The sequence below is a fragment of the Pelophylax lessonae genome, assembly GCF_965119305.1.
Source record: "Pelophylax lessonae genome assembly, chromosome: 4".
NCBI lineage: Eukaryota > Metazoa > Chordata > Amphibia > Anura > Ranidae > Pelophylax > Pelophylax lessonae.
Window position 1 is genome coordinate 525,536,800 of NC_138771.1, and position 17,723 is coordinate 525,554,522.

At 41.3% G+C, this 17,723-nt stretch overlaps 1 protein-coding gene across 2 annotated transcripts in view; it reads left to right on the forward strand.

The window, feature by feature from the left end:
• Window positions 1-17,723, forward strand: part of PHF21B (PHD finger protein 21B) — a 207,360-nt gene that overhangs the window by 108,163 nt on the left and 81,474 nt on the right. The window lies entirely within an intron of this gene.

Below are 17,723 nucleotides of genomic sequence, written 5' to 3' on the forward strand. Positions count from 1 at the left end.
GCGGAAGGGAGCCGCGGGAGCGTTAAAGAAACACTTTGAAAAACACATCAGATCTCAATGGGGAAAAATATCATGCTGGATATCTATACTGATATGGACTGGGTAATGTTTTAGGAACGAAAGGATGATATGAAAATGATCAACCTACAGAAGGCTGAATTCAAAGACACCCCGAAGATCAAAGTGAAAAAGTGATGCAGCAGGCTAGTCCATTTTGCTGAAATTTCATTTCAGCAGCTCAAAATGGTACTCAGTAGTTTGTAAGGCCGCCACATGCTTGTATGCATGCCTGACAACGTCGGGGCATGTTCCTAATGAGATGACGGATGGTGTCCTGGGGTATTACCACCCAGATCTGGACCAGAGCATCACTGAGCTCCTGAACAGACTGAGGTGCAACCTGGCAGCATCGGATGGACCGAAACATAATATCCCAGAGATGTTCCTTTGGATTTAGGTCAGACAAGCATGGGGGCCATTCAATGGTATCAATTCCTTCATTCTCCAAGAACTGGCTGCATACTCTCCCCACATAAGGCCGGTCATTTTTGTGCACCTGGAGGAACCCAGAACCCACTGCACCAGCGTAGGGTCTGACAATGGGTCCAAGAACTTCATCCCGATACCTAATTGCAGTCAGGGTGCCATTATCTAGCCTGTAGAGGTCTGTGCGTCATTCCATGGATATGCCTCCCAAGACCATTACTGACCCACCACCAAACCGGTCATGCTGAACAATGTTACAGGCAGCATAACGTTCTTGATGGCTTCTGCAGACTCTTTCACATCTGTCACATGTTCTCAGGATGAACCTGCACTCATCTGTGAAAAGCACAGGGCGCCAGTGGCGGACCTGCCAATTCTGGTTTTCAATGGTAAATGCCAATCAAGCTCTACGATGCCGGGCAGTGAGCACAGGGCCCACTAAAGGACGTTGGGCCCTCAGGCCACCCTCATGAAGTCTGTTTCTGATTGTTTGGTCAGAGACATTCACACCAGTGGCCTGCTAGAGGTCATTTTGTAGTGTTCTAGCAGTGCTCATCCTTTTCCTCCTTGCACAAAGGAGAAGATACCGGTCTTGCTGATGGGTTAAGGACCTTCTACGGCCCTGTCCAGCTCTCCTAGAGTAACTGCCTGTCTCCTGGAATCTCCTCCATGGTCTTGAGACTGTGCTGGGAGACACAGCAAACCTGGCAATGGCATGTACTGATGTGCAGTCCTGGAGGAGTTGGACTGCCTGTGCAACCTCTATAGGGTCCAGGTATTGCCTCATGCTTCCAGTAGTGACACTGACCCTAGCCAAATGCAAAACTAGTGAAAAACAGTCAGAAAAGATGAATAGGGAAAAAAATGTCAGTGGTCTTCACCTGTAAAACCATACCTGTTTTGGAGGTCGTCTCATTGTTGCCCATCAACTACATCTATTGTTAATTTCATTAACACCAAAGCAGCTGAAACTAATTAATAACCCCCTCTGCTACTTAACTGACCAGATCAATATCCCAGGAGTTTACCTGACTTAATGCTACACTATGATTAAAAAGTGTTCCTTTAGTTTTTTTGAGCAATGTATTTAAAATTCAAATCTTTAATATTTTTTGCCAATAACATGGTGTGGGCGGGTTTCTGCCAGTCACAGGTTGTGTCACGCCCCTCTAGCCAGTGTCTTAGAATAAGAGAGAGGTGAAGCCGCTAATCTACATGTAATATCCCACCCCTAAAACTGTTTAGTGGGCATAGAGAAGGGAGGGAGTGGACTGTCTTACCACTGTGTATACACCCACATGTGTGACTCTATAGTCACATGGACTGCTCGGATGTGATAGGGAGGGAATGTTCAGCATAGAAATTCACTGAAAGCTGAGCATATGTAGAGTTGCCACCACAGCTGAAAATCCCTAGCTGAATTGGGGTCATGAACAGAAGTGGGAGATAGATAGCAGCAGGATCAACCAGATTTTTTGCAGAATACAGAAAACGAATCTCATAGTGTTTGAGTGAGTAAGAAAAGCATGTAATACAGCATTTATTTATAGTTTTTTTTATGATGTGGGTTTAGTGATACTTTAAATGCACAACAGGAAGATTTTGAGAATGCAGCAGTATGTGTGGACAACTTGTGGTACATCATTATTATTATTATACAGGATTTATATAGCGCCAACAGTTTGCGCAGCGCTTTACAATGTGGGGGAAGACAATACAGTTACAGTACAGTTCAATACAGGAGGAATCAGAGGGCCCTGCTCGTTAGAGCTTACAATCCTCTATTTAGCCCTTTCGTATTGCATAATATAATGACAGCTTCAGCATACACACATTTATTATTGCAACCCCATGTCCTAAAAAGTTTGGATGTTGAAAAAAATCTACAAAAAAAAACAGAATGCAATGATTTGCAAATCTAATAAACCAATATTTTATTTATTCAATCGGAAGTAGAAAACATATCAAATGTTTAACCACTTGCCTACTGGGCCAATTTTGACATTTCTGTCATATATGTGAAAATCTGTGTTTTTTTGCTTTTTTTGGCGGTTTGAGCGCAGCAATTTTCCAAACGCAATTTTTTGGGAAAAATACACGTTAATGATTAAAAGAAAACAAAAAAACCCCACAATATATAACCCTTTAAAACTGCACATGCCCGTGGAATGGTGCCAAACTACAGTACTTAAAGATCTCCATAGATGATGTTGTGTACTTAAATAAGTGCCATGTTCTTGTACTTGCATAATTTACCTTATTTCAGTATGTCTGACTTTTAAAGTGCCATGTTGGCTGAGATAAAAGTTCTCCATTGTTTCAAGTTTTGTTAAGTGACTGCGTCCGTTAAATGTGAACAACTATGTTTCTAAATAAAAAATAAAAAAAATATATAAATAAAAAAAATATCAATAGATGACGCTTTAAACATTTCTACAAGTTACCAGTTTAGAGTTACAGAGGAGGTCTTGTGCTAGAATTATTGCTCTCACTCTGACATTCGCGGCAATACCTCACATGTGTGGTTTGAACACCGTTTACATATGTGGGCATGACCTACATATGTGTTCACCACTGCTCGTGGGAAGTCTTGTTTACATGCCGGAGGAACTGTAAGTGATGTCATAGAGAGAAGCAGAGGCCATCTTGGCTGCAGTCATCTCTATTGCAAGCCACTGGCGCTGCCAGATGTGTCCCGGGCTTTACCGATTGTCATGTAAGCCCGGGAACCACTGGAATTCGCCACTTGGACCACTTTTATCTTGTAGAGAATTGCTGGCTGAAAATAAATAATACTCGGGTATGGCATATTGCTGCAGCCATAACCCCAGTATTGCACTTGCCGCCCAGGACGTCATTTGTCTATGGCCCGGTCGGCAAGTGGTTAAACTGAGAAAATGTACCATTTTAGGAAAAAAAATAAGGTCATTTTGAAAGTGATGGCAGCAACAAGTCCAAGAAAAGTTGGGACAGGGCCATGTTTACCACAGTGTAGCATTTCCTCTTCTATTAACAATACTCTGTAAATGTCTGGGAACAGAGGAGGCCACTTACTGGAGTTTTGGGAGAGGAATCTTATCCCATTCTTGCCTTATATATTATTCTAACTGCTCAACAGTCATGGGTCTTCTTTGTCGTATTTTTTATTTAGACATGCACCAAATATTTTCTGTTGGTGAAAGGTCAGGCCAGTTAAGCACCTGGACTCTTCTACAATGAAGCCCATGCTGTTGTCATAGATGCAGTATGCAGTTTAGCATGTTTTGCTGCTGAAAAATACAAGGCCTTCTCTGAAAAAGATATATGTAACTGGCATCAAAGTTGTAGCAGAACCAATAGGTTGGATTCACACTGTTCTGTGAGTGCATATGGTAATGAGTATAAAGCTACACTAGAAGATTGTCAATGCCCTCTGCACTGCCTCTGCTTCGCCTTGATTACAGCCTGACCTTGGAGCCCGGCCAACAGAAAATACCGTATTTTCCGGCGTATAAGGCAACTGGGCGTATAAGCCGACCCCCTATTACATGATCTACCGGTAATACTTAGGTTACCTTGGAGATATTATACTCGGCGTATAAGACGACCTCCCATTTTTGGGGGATTTTTTTGAGGTTCAAAAGTAGTCTTTTACGCCAGAAAATACAGTATTTGGTGCATGTTGAAATAAAAAATACGACAAAGAAGACCCAGGACTGTTGAGCAGTTAGAATACTATATCAGGCAAGAATGGGATAAGATTCCTCTCCCAAAACTCCAGTAAGTGGCCTCCTCTGTTCCCAGATGATCGGAGTCCCGCTATAAGTCGATGATTGCCGCCATTACTGTAAAAAAATAAATAAAAATGTGATAAATATATTTCCATAGAATGTGGACGTTGTATCTTTTGCGCAAACTATTTAATATACTGTATGCTTATTGGGAATTTTTTTTACCAAAAATTTGTAGCAGAATACATATTGGCCTAAATTGACAAAGAAATTACATTTTTTAAATATTTTTATTGGATATGTTATAAAGCAGAATGTAAAAAATATTTTTTTTTTATAGCGCAAAAAATAAAAAACACAGAGGTGATCAAATACCTCCCAAAAGAAAGCTCTATTTGTGAGGAAAAAAAATTGGGTACAGTGGCTCACGACTGCGCAATTGTCAGTTAAAGTAACGCAGTGCCATATCGCAAAAAAAGGCCTGGTCATGAAGGGGGTAAATCTTCCAGAGATGAACTGGTTAAAGCAGAACTCCAGGTAGTTCCTAAAAAAAGATGATGAACAATAAACTGTATTTTTTTTAGGGGAATCTTATCTTACTCCATGGCACATCAGCAACTGGTTGTTCAGTTCATCTCCTCACCACTACTTTGTAGGTGGGCACTACTAAGTTATCACACACAATGCAGGACCAGCTGTGTCTGCTGCTCGTGCATTCTGCAAGATGATGCCTGTGACAGGGGTAGAGATAAGGCTGGACATAGACCAGCCAGAAGATCATTTTCCAGGGACTGATTGTCATGGCCGGAGCTAGCAGAGAAGAAGGCTACATACACAAACGTTTGTATCTGACAGCAGCTAAACGCCAGTAATCTTCACTTGAAATGTTGAAATATTTCCTGCAGATAGTTCCAGTTTGTAAATGGGTTCAGCCATGTCTGCATTTTTAGGCATTTTTTCTCAATACCCTGTTCTTGAGGGGATGTAATACCCCAGGCAAATTCTCTTTCCACTGAGCAAAGACATAGAGCTGTGTAATTAAAATGGAGTGCAGAGCAAAGCTGGTGCTTACCATTGTGTGCTTGCTCCATAGGAGAAGATGGGTGAGGGCTGGTTAACACACATGTAACTACTTTCAAAAACACACTGCACCAAACTGCGAGGCACTGCGGTACCATATGCACTGCATTGTGATCTGCCTTTGGGGTGCTGTTAACAGTAATTGGCACCTGCAAACGCAGTGCAGTCACCTGCAGTGCGGGAAGCACACACGGAACCCGCCTTTCCCACACTGCCTTCTGGTGTGACCCGGCGCTGAGGTAAATAGAGAAACAGGGGTAAATAGAGAGGCAAATGAAGCAAAGATGGGTACATCCCCTAACATGCCAGCATCCAATTAGGGGATATTTTGTCCTGATGTATGAGGAAACCAGAACTTATCCTGAAACAAATTTACAAATTTACCAGAATGTCAGTGTCCATCTTTTGACTGCTTACTAACTATCATTATACCTAGACCACATCTGCAAAGAGTGACTCCCAACATGAGGATGTATGAGAACCAACATAAAAAGCAATAGCAACATTTCAGGAAGCTATGGATAGCTACAGATAGTCAACCCTGGATGCAGCACTTTCCTTATTTTCCTAAATGCAACAAAACTGTCTGCAAGTAAACGGTGCTAATCGTTATGTATGAATAACATGAATCTATCTATCTATCTATCTATCTATCTATCTATCTATCTATCTATCTATCTATCTATCTATCTATCTATCTATCTATCTATCTATCTATCTATCTATCTATCTATCTCTATAGGTGTTCCCATATCTTTTAATAATTTCCTTGTGTTTTAGTGCACAGTCGCGTTGGAAGTGACAAATCCAGCCTTCCTAATTCTGTGAGTTGCCCTCTGTTCCCCTTCTATTCTGTTCAAAAGGCCAGTGGCCTCTGTGCCCACTATCCTCCTGGCCCCCACTCTTGTACATTGCCCCCTGTAGTTTTCAGTAAAGTGAGTAGTCAAGTTATTACATCACCATTCACTGCAGAGGGCAGACACAATGGTTTCAAACTCCAGGCCACTGTACAGTATAAGCCAGGCGTCTGTATCATGCCATACACATAGTCATCCTATACACGTTTACATTGCCACCCATTCAGACTGTAGTTCTCAGTAAGGCAAGATGAGTGGGTGTAAAGGAAAGTAAAGCTGCTGTTCAGAGGGTGGATCAGAACAGGAGTCTGAAACTCGGGTCGACCCACTAAACAGGAGTCTGATTCCTCCCATACATGCCCACAGTCCGGCTCACACTGCCACCCATTCGGTTCTGAATCCCATGGCATGATACGGTTTGTAGTCTTATTATGTGGTGATAAACTCCAACAGGAAACAATGTCTCCACTTCAGAGACCCCTCCTCCTAGAGCCCAGGGATAGAGAGAAATCGGACAGTGTCTGATTTGGCTGCCGCGATATGGCAGTACCGCTGTAAGTCGCTGATCGCCGCTAATACTAGTAAAAAATAAATAAAAATTAACACTAACAGGAAATGATGTCACCACTTCAGAGATCCCTTCCCCTAGAGCCCAGGGATGGAGAGAAATCGGACAGTGTCTGATTTGTCTGCCGCAATATCTTAGTTCTCCTAGAGCCCAGGGATAGAGACATTTTTGTGTAAAGAGAAGATGTCACTGATTTTGTGAGTTTTGTACACATGAGCATGAGATTTTAATCCAAATAAGATTAGCAGTTTTGCTTAGCTAACTACACAGGGCTAATGTGCAAATTTTATATCTATCTCGGAGTTCTTCTTTAAGAACTGCCCAGTCTATGCTTTAACTTGGCAATTGACATTTCACATGACCACTGCTGAAAAAGAATATCAGAGTTCCAGCTGACTGATGCTCCTGTTCAGTACAGATCACATGAGCTAATGCCTAGACATTTAGTCACATGATTTGGATATAAGGTAAGTATATAATGTCTTGTGCTATTTTTGACAAGATTGGCAAGGCTTCAGGGCTTATGGGACAAACATTAAAAAAAAAAAAAAAACAACATCACTACACAACAAATGCTGAAATGATTATTTACACTAAAATGCTCTGAATCTATTTATATATGCATATTGTCAAGTTAAAAGAAAAATACTTCAGATACACTTTGACTGACTCCTGAGTATATCCGTGTTCTGATACAATAGGGGTGACCTTGCACACCTGTGCACTTATCTCCATCACTGCAAGCACAGATGATTTCATTTGCAATTTGTATCCCGCGTTGTTTTCCACAATCTGCCTGCAGTGTATTGAAATGTGGCATTCTTCGCTATTGTATCTGCAGCTCAAGGCTGAATATAATATTCAGGCAGGAAAAAAATGGATGTTGAAATGACTTTAGTAAATACCCATTCATATTAAGCATTGTCATCTTAGTGGTTGCCATAGTATCTCAGCACAGCTACAGTACAACAGATTCCTTCTGCACTGAATAAATAACCACTTTGAAAAAAATTGTACTTAAAGTGGAAGTTCAGTCAAACACTAACTATACTTAGAATATGTAAACCCAACATTTCATATTCCTGATATGTGCCTGCTAGACCATGTACTTATATGAAAAATTGCTTCCTTTGTGTGAAATCCCTGGTGTTCCTGTCAGTCCCTCTGCTTTCTATTTAAAAAAACTGACCCCACTAAGCAGGAGAACCCACCCTGGTCCGTTCTCTAATACTTGCTGACCAGTCACGTGCCTGGCATGTCACTGGACTTCAAGTGGCTATACCATGATAATGCTTGCACCTGCAGCCATCACCCTGGTACATTTTTTTAAAGCCAAAGGTCGGCACTCTTGTTAAAGTAATCACAGCAGCTTACTAGCCTCTGGAATGCATTTACATTTACAAGCAGTGGGAGATAACGTCCCCCCCCCCCCGCTGCTGTACCCCCCCCGCTGCTGTACTGGGATCTCCCAATCCACCCGGAGTCCCTATTCACCAGCCGGGGCTTCGGCCAGCTGATCACGGATTACTAAAAAATAAATAAAGCGACAGTGTAAAAATAAATAAGAAAACAATCAATTAAAAAATGTAAGTGCCCCAATTCCCCCGTGCATGCGTGCAAAGGCGAATGCATGCTCCAGTCCCGCAGGCATGCAAACAGCAATTGTCCCACATGCGAGGTATCACGGCAAATCATAGGCAGTTATTCTAGCACCAGACCTTCTGTGAAAGTGGTAACATGTAAAGTCTTCTAAAGCATCGCCTATGAATAGTAAAATTTGCATTGTTTGCCGCCGTTGCACGGGGATGCTCAAGTTTAAAGCGTGATATGATCGGGTCCCAGACTCCCAGCACCGGCTTAAGTAAAGGAGAGATCGCCAACAATGGCTGCAGAGCCTGGGCGATGACATCACCCATAGAATTCCAAATGTCAGTTGTAACACCTCTACACTAAGTTGGTGATGGGAGCAGATCGTGTGACCGAACTGAAGTGGCCTCAGCATAGGTAAGTATACAGATGTTTCATTTAACAGGGAAGATTGGGCAAGAGGGTCCAAGAGAGCAAACAGTGGCATACGTTTCATACATACACTACTGTGCAAATGTTTTTGGCAGATGTGAAAAGATGCTGTAAATTAGGAATGCTTTCAGAAATTGAAGTAGTGTTATTTTTTTTTTTTTTTTTTTTTAATTAAAAAATTGGAAAGTAAATGAATAGAAGAGAAATCCATATTAAATCAATATTTGTTGTGACCACCCTTACCCTTAAAAACAGCATAAATTCTTCTAGGTACACTTGCACACAGTTTTTTAAGGAACTTGGCAGGCAGGTTGTAACAAACATCTTGGAGAACTAACTACTGATATTCTGTGGATGTAGGCAGCATCAAATGCTTCCGTCCCTTCATGTAATCCCAGACAGACTCCATTATGTTGAGATCAGGGCTCCATGGGGGCCAAAACCATCACTTCCAGGACTCCCTTGTTCTTTTTTACACTGAAGATACTTCTTAATGGCATTGACTATATGTTTGGGGTTATTATTCTCCTGCACAATAAATTTAGGGTCAACCTGTATTTCTCATCAGTGAGAATACCATTGACCCTAACTAAAACTCCATTTGCAGAAATGCAGTGCCAGACTTGCAAGGAACTTCGCCATGTTTTACGGTTGCCTGCAGAAACTCATTATTGTACCACTCTCAGGCCCTTTGACAAACAAACTGCAAAAATATTTCATATTTTGACATTAGTCCAGAACACCCCCTGCCAGTTTTCCGTTCCTATGTTTTTGTGCATAGTTGAGTCGCTTAACCTGGTTTCCACATCAGAGGTATGGCTTTGGCCTGCAATTCCTCCATGAAGATAGCTTTTGGCCAGACTTCTCCGCACAGTAGATGGGTGTACCTGGGTCCCACTGGTTTCCGCCAGTTCTGTGCTGATGGTATTGCTGGACATCTTTTAATTTTGAAGGAAACTAAGTATGATGTGTCTTTCATCTTCTGCATTATGTTTCCTTGGCTAATCACTGCATCTACAGTCCTCAACGTTGCCCATTTCTCAAAAGGACTTGAACAACACATCTTGAAACCCCATGTCTGCTTTGAAATCTTTGCCTGGGAGAGACCTTGCTGATGCAGTAAACTACCTTGTCTTGTTGCTGTGTGCTCAGTCTTGCCATCGTGTATGACCTGTGACATGAAACGGTCTTCCACAACCTCATCTTACTAGCAGAGTTTAGTTGTTCCTCACCCGGTTTTACACCTACTACACAGCTGTTTCTGTTTCAGTTTATGGCTGTGTTTCAACCTACATATGAAATGGACGATCAGTAGCACCTGCTTGGTATAATTGGTTTATCATACAACTGACTCTAATCCTACAAAATCCCTGACTTTGTGCAAGTGTAAGAATGAATGCTGGTTTGATGCCAAAGGGTAGTCACACCAAATATTGATTTGATTTAGATTTTTCTTCTGTTCACTCACTTTGCATTGTGTAAATTGGTAAAAATAAACAATTAAAATATATATTTTTGAAAGCATTCTTACTTTACAGCATTTCTGCATACCTGCCTAAACCATTTGCACAGTACTGTACATATACTACATGACCTAGTGCCCCAATGTAGATGGCCTTGTGTATTCTCTTGAAGAGCTCCCTGAGCCCCCCTTCTCTAGTAGTACAGTAGTAAGACAGGTTGCACATAAATCAGCAAAAAAATGTATATATATTTTTTAACAAACATGTCCATAAAAACGCATATTTAACATAGGTCCATGAAATGCATCAAGGTACTCTCTGAGCCCCTTACAGCCTACACCACTTTTCTAAACCCAGAAAACAGAGCAGGTACTGTTACTTATTAACAAAAAGGGACACATACCCCTTTGTTTATTGGGATTTATCTGCTCTCTGTTCTATGCAGTGTCTGTGACAGACATGGCACATAACTTTACGCTGGAGCTGCATTCCTGTGCCCCACAGGTCAATTATTAAACATGGGGTCCTCTGCTTGGTACAGGCACCGTTCATTTGTGTTTTTCTAAATGACTACAAAGTGGTCTCTGATTGCATAGAGTGGAGATGATGTCACTGTCCCGCCTCTCCATCACTATCCAGTCAGAGAACAGCTTGCATTTATTGAAAAATATGCAAGGACAACTGCTCCGCACAGAAGCGAGCTGGACCAATGAATCTAAATACAATCCATACCTGGAACTCAGCTTTAAACATGTCATCCTGTGTTCATCTCTGTTGCATGGGGGTTATTGGGATTAGTAGTCTACAGAAGATAATATTATTTGTACTTTCACTTTAGTTTACATGAAGCGAAAAGGTTCCTGCAAATTTTGCAAGATCAATAGATATTTTTTGTAACTGCTAAAAGTAAGAAAACCAACAAATCCACCACCACATCTAAGTACAGAGAAGCTGCAATATATATGAGATTGTCCTTGTGTTTGGATAAACTTTACTGAAAGCAACATAGTTCTGCTAAAGCCTGGTACACATTTTTTAAAGCCTGGTACACATTTTTTAAAGCCTGGTACACATTTTTTAAAGCCTGGTACACATTTTGAGTTTTCTGGGTTGAATGAAAAAAAAAACTGTCAGCTGCTGTCGGAGCCGCTGTAGTAACAATCCAACGCTAGTACAGTGATCTCCCCCCACTGAGCCACTGGCTGAGAGCGCTGATGGGGAGCCGGTCGGCTGCTGGTATTTCAGCATGCACATCCAACAGAAGCCAGTCAAATGTCAGATCGGATAGTTTTTTTTAAATCGGCCGATATCGACCGGCATTCGGCCCGTGTGTACGGGGCTTAACAGAAATCTGTAAACAGAAATGTAAAATTGTAGCTCTTGGCCTGCAACTGAAAGTGAGATGCCAGGCAAAAAGTTATATATGCACACTTGAATTACAAATGCTGCGTAGCTGATTTACTAAAGGCAAATAGACTTTGCACTTTGCAAAGTGTAGTTGCTCCAGGGCTTCATAAGTGAGGCAAGGCTTCACTTTGCAAAGAGTACCCAATCAAGTGCAAGGGAAAAAAAATGGCATTTTTGCTTGCACATGACTGGATAATGGAAGTCAACAGAGCTTCTGCTCATTTACAAAACTCTGGAGCAACTGCACTTGAAGAGTGCGCAGTCTATTTGCCTTTAGTAAATCAACCCCCTGTATGTTTACTTGCTAAAGGATTTGTACCGCTGACCAGCTGTGCTAAACAGGAGAGAACTAGAAGCTAATAAAAAGACGTATTTATACTAGCTGTATTCTAAAATTCTTCAAACTATTTTTAATTAATGCATACCAGGATTCCTATTTTTTCTTTATTATTTTTATCCGTATATATCAGATACCACATTGACTGTTCATAATTCAGAAAAGCCATGCTTTGTGCCTCAGCATCCAGCATTGATGAGCAGGTCTCACCAGATCTTGTACAGGAGTTCAATGTGCAGCATGCATAGGCAGCTGCCCCTGACTGTTTGGCTCTATGGAATATATATTTCTAATATTTTTAGAAAGAAAAAAATATACTTCTTATGTAAATTGAATTATAAAACAACGTCATTTTCTGCTAGAGACTCCTTATAAAAGTTGATTTTACAGAAGAAAATGTTATACTGTTGAACTCTTAATAATTTATACGTCGTCATTTAGAGTGTGGTGTGTTTTATATGCCATGATAGCGGGTAGGGAGGTTCTTCTAATGTGCAAATGTTCTCAAGTGGATGGCAAAATGATTGCATCCATATAACAATATGTTCAGCAGCTTATTACATATTTTGTGTTATTAAAAGCTGTGTGTGTATGTAGCGGAGATACAGTTCGAAGAATATAGAACAGTGCTTTCTCCTTCAGGTTATCAGAGAGACTTTTACATTCTCCTGCGAGATCCAAATAGATCAGATCAATAAAAATGTATTTGGTTGATCTGCATGGTTGCCACCTTTCTATTAAAATGCTTTGAGCAATGGTTGTAGTGATAGAAGCCGAATTTATCTGCTCAGCTCATGCAGTAACCTTTAACTGTTATTTTTGCTGCCATTCTCAATTTGCGCATTTAAAGGGCAGGCAGTTCCGAGTCTGTTCATTTTCCTAATTTGCCGTTTAAAGGAAGATGATCATAAAAACCTTCTGCTGAATACACCCCAACTGTTGTGATATAGCAAATAAATACCAACTGCTGGGAAATGCATAGCAACATATCCTTTGTCTGGTTGGATCGTTTAACAGGAAGTCAGCTGTGTGTAGTAAACACACTATATATTCATGTTCCTTTTACCCTGACAACCTTCTAACTCTTTATAACTGTCTCCATAAAAACGTATTAGTTGTTAAATTCTGCATTGTGCCTTAAGCCAAGTAAACGTGGCCCAAATACCGGCCGAATTGAGCCAGTACAGAAGATACCAGCTGACATTTTGGCCCATGTGTACAGGTCCTTGTTTGACAGAAAATTTCTATTCATGCTGGAAAACCAAATTGCTGCACTAACATCACATCAATAGTACAAGACCTCTTTGCGAGCTCCTCAGTTTTTTTTTTTTTTCGTTCAGCAACTTACCATGTGTGCCAAGCTTTAGGCTGGCCATAGGTGGGTAGAATTTTGAATGAAAATTCTTAAGAAAAAAAAAAAAGAAGGTTCTAAAAATTTTGTTCGTTTTTCTAATCGTTAGTGGGACAAATTGACGTTTGTTTTTTACCGTAATGACGAGACCGGGTACAGGTGATCCCTGCGTTACAAACATCCGACTTACATACAACTCTTACTTACAAACAGAGGGAAACAACAGGAAGTGAGAGGAAATCTACCCCTAGGAAGGGGAATTCACTCCTGTAAGAGTTCTTATGGGAAAAAGGTGTTTTCACTGAAGCTTTATCACCAATTCTTGTATCCACAACAACCCAAAACTGTCACAATCCAATTGTCACTCAGAAAGTGAGGTGAAATCTTCTAAATAAGGGCACAGACCACAACACAAACATTACAGGGATGTAAACCCTTCCCTATCCTATCCAAAACTTTTAAAAATAATTTTGTTGGCTGAAGTTACACTTAATAAATGTATCTGTTCCAACTTATATACAAATTCAACTTAACAAACCTACAGATCCTATCTTGGATGTTACCTGGGGACTGTCTGTATTTGGTTTAAATTCTGTAAAGTCCACTTATTCCAAAATCAAACGTTAAAAGCAAACTAAATGTTGTGAGAATTTACATACAAAATTTTGCAAGACTTTTAAGAAAATTTTCATTTTAAATTCTATCTATGGCCAACTTTAGGTAGGATTCAACAAATCATGCATTTTCATTTGCTGCCTTTGAAATCTTAAAGCCGGCAATAGATAGATCGAATCTCGTCTGATTCAGCGGGAACTGGCCAAGATTCTTTCCACCTATAGGCAAGCTGGTTGTACTGGAGTCGATTCATCTTCAATACAACCAGCATGTTGGGTTTTTTGAATGCGATCACTGCTGGTGGCTATAACCACTAGCAGTGATCATTTTATCCTGCCGCCAGGGAATGCTTCACCTGCCGGCATAATATATGGACTGCTTTAGGGTCCATTCACACTAGCGCGACTTGTCAGGCGACTTGGTCGCCTGACAAGTCGCGGTCGGTCGCTCACCATTGAATAGTACAGGACCCGTTCTAATAGGAGCGACACAAGTCGCTCCGACTTAGAAAAAGGGTCCTGTACTACTTTGGGGCGACCTGGAGGCGACTTGCATTGACTTCAATTATATGAAGTCCGTGCAAGTCGCGCCGAGGTCGCGGTGCACAGTGTGCACCGCTACTTCGCAGGTCGCCCCACAAAATCCTGTCGCGCCAGTCTGAATGGGCTGTTAAGCATTTTATGCAACATTTTAAAATGTTGCTACATGAAAAATGGACAACGAATGTCAACACAATGCACAGGAGTAAATTAGCTCAACTTAAAATGATGGCTAATCTGTGTACACTTTTGACCCATGTTAAAACGCATAGGTGTGAATGGGCTGTTACTGTTCTGGGTACATTTTTGCACTGATCCTGTATATATTTCCCAACAGGCGGGTTTAACAGTTGAGCGGGAGATTACAACCAGCCTGCACATACATAGATTGGCCAGTTGATGTATGGTCGATATCATTCTAAATATTAATACAGTTACTGAATTTTAATAGGTGTTTTTGAGCATGTCTTTCATCATGAATGGTAGACTTCTAACACCAACATTCTGGTTTCCTTTTGTGACAGGGAAGTCCCAAGGAGATTATCTATTGTGATCAATCAGGGTATGGTTAGATTGTAAAGCAAGAGTAAATTCTCTATAAAGAAAAAAAAAAGGCCCCCCTTCAGGTTAATGTCATAATGTGCTAGTATGCACATCATACTAGCACATTAAGATTTACCTTTGATGCAGATCTTTCCAGCAGCATGCTGTCACTGCTGACAGGGCTTTCATCTTCACCCAGTCTTCCTTCTGGGTTTCCATGCTCTAGCTATTTGAATGACCGGGCTGCGATGACTTTAATTCTGTATATGCATGCAGGATTTACGATGGCGGCACAGCGCTCTGAATGCACGGCACACTCAAGTAACTCAAGGTAAATGGTATGTCTCAACCCTCCAACTGCAATTGTTTTGCTGAACAGCTTGATCTGTTAAAGGAGGTTGAAAAAAAAAAAGAATTAGGGCTCTTTCACACGGTCCGCCTCCGTAGGGCGGATGACAGCTCCGTCTCCGCCAGCGGAGGTGTCTCCGCTGACACCCGCTGCCATCCGCATCCGATCCTGTCCGTGAAATCTGGACGGATGGAAACCCTATTTTTCCATCCGTTCAGTAATCGGAGCGGATCGGATCTGATGAGAGCGGACAGGCGGTCCGCTCTCATCCGATCCCCCATAGAGGGCAGCGGGGGCTGAGACACCTCCCTCTCCGCTCTGCAAGCGGAGACGGAGCTGTCATCCGCCGGCTCAGCGGGGATCGCGGATCGATCCCCACTGAGCAACACGGATCCGCCTACGGAGGCGGACCGTGTGAAAGAGCCCTTACTGACTGAATCACTAGGTGGTAATAAAGAAAATAAAGAAACACCAAGAAAAAGATTATGTGCAGCCACCTCATCTAAGAATTGGTAGGCTGCAATATAACCTTTTTAGGTATAATACTACTTTAATATTGCAGTGCAGCATGGGCAGAATGTACAGGAAGGAGCAAGCTCACTGGCTTTCTGGCAAGATCAACAGTTTTTTTTTTTTTTTGGCGCTGTTTGAACAGATATACCAAATGCTTTCATTGTTTAATCTTTTGGGCATGGTAATAGTGAACTTAGTGTTCCTTTATTTTTATGCAATCAAATAAAGTAAAAAGAATCTAGCATACTAGCAAAAAAAGAAATAAATAATAGCTTGAGATAAATGTTACAATAACAATTAGACACATGCTCTCCCTGAACAAGATCAGTAGTTCTGTGCTGCTGAATATCCTTGTGTCCTTACTATAAAACTGATGCTAAACACCTCGGAGCAATTTCCTAGACTAATTATGAGAGACCATTCTAAAACATGCTATTCAAAGGCATTCATTTGTCCTCCTTTATATGCAAGGGGAACGTTAAATCTGTGCCTGTGGTGTAACATAATAACCTTGATGTAAATCTAAGCGATCATTTTAGCCACTTAGCTTATATGTATGTTAATGTGTTTCCTACATCTTATGCATTCTGTAGCATTTCCTGACAAGTTTATTTTGTGCAGCGAAACTGAGATAACAGTCTTATTTTATCACTTGTATGTTGCCTTAGATTTCAAGGAGTATGCAGAGAAGAGAGGAAACTAGAAAATGGGAAAAAACAATGTTGACTAATCTAATTACACTCAGTAGGGAAAGTGTTTATATTGTATAGTATGCATCACTGTTGCTGTTCTGTTTAACTGGGTCTCACTTTTTACAACCTCGACTGGCATCTGCCGAAAGCAATTTCATAAACTCTTATAGGTTTGTTAGTTGATGAAGCTGCTATTTCACTCTATTGTGATTGTGCTACAGTTAAAAGTACAAAGAAATCCTTGTAAAAGAAGACTATCAGTACTAACCTTAAGTGCCGGTTCACACATATGCGATGTGAGACATCACATGTGGTTCGCACCGCACTACTATGCAAATCACATGCGATGTCTGTGCAATGCAAATTCAGCCATACAGATTGCATGGCTAAATTTGCATCACATTCGGACCAAAGATGCGCAGGACCCTTTTTTTGGTCCGCACCAGAATCAGATCTTATGGGTGTTCACACCTATGCGATTCGATTTCTGTCTGAACTGACAGTTCGCACTGCGATATGCGAACTAATCTGAGGTGTTGTTAACTTTGTATTGACACTCCCAGCAGTTTGCATATGGCAGTGGGAACTGCATGCGAGTCGGGTGCTATGCAGGATAAATCGCAGCCTATTGCTGGCAATGGCACTGTCCCAATGGGTGCGTCGCCAACTTTGTGGCGCCGCACTGATTTCCAATAGAAGTTCTTGCACTACTTATGGCGACTTCGGAGACGACTTAAATAGACATCTGAAAGTTCAAATGAAGTCGCACAATTTCAAAGCCGCGTTCAATGTGAACGAGGGCTAAATCTATGGTTTTATCCTCTAGATCACTACAGGACCATAGAGGGCAGGGGATGCAGGCATCGGACACTTCAGGAAGTGTGTCAGATTTATAGATTTGCCATGGTGTATAGCTCTGCAAGAGAGCAAAGATCTGAGGGATGGACAGCAGGCAGGTCAGTATAAATAGGATTCTTTGCAGCTGTTTTTTAAGCTTTTAGGCCCTTATACACACAGGGTGTTAATAAAAGCGAGATGCAAAGCCAGCGCCAGGAAAAAGTGGCTGTAAAACGCGCATTTAGAAGCGTTTTGCATTGGTGTTAATGCGCTTTAGCTGTGTTAGCATTTAGCAGCGTTTCTCTGCCTTCTTCTATTTTCCACTACCAATCCAATTACTACAGCTTAAAAATGCCG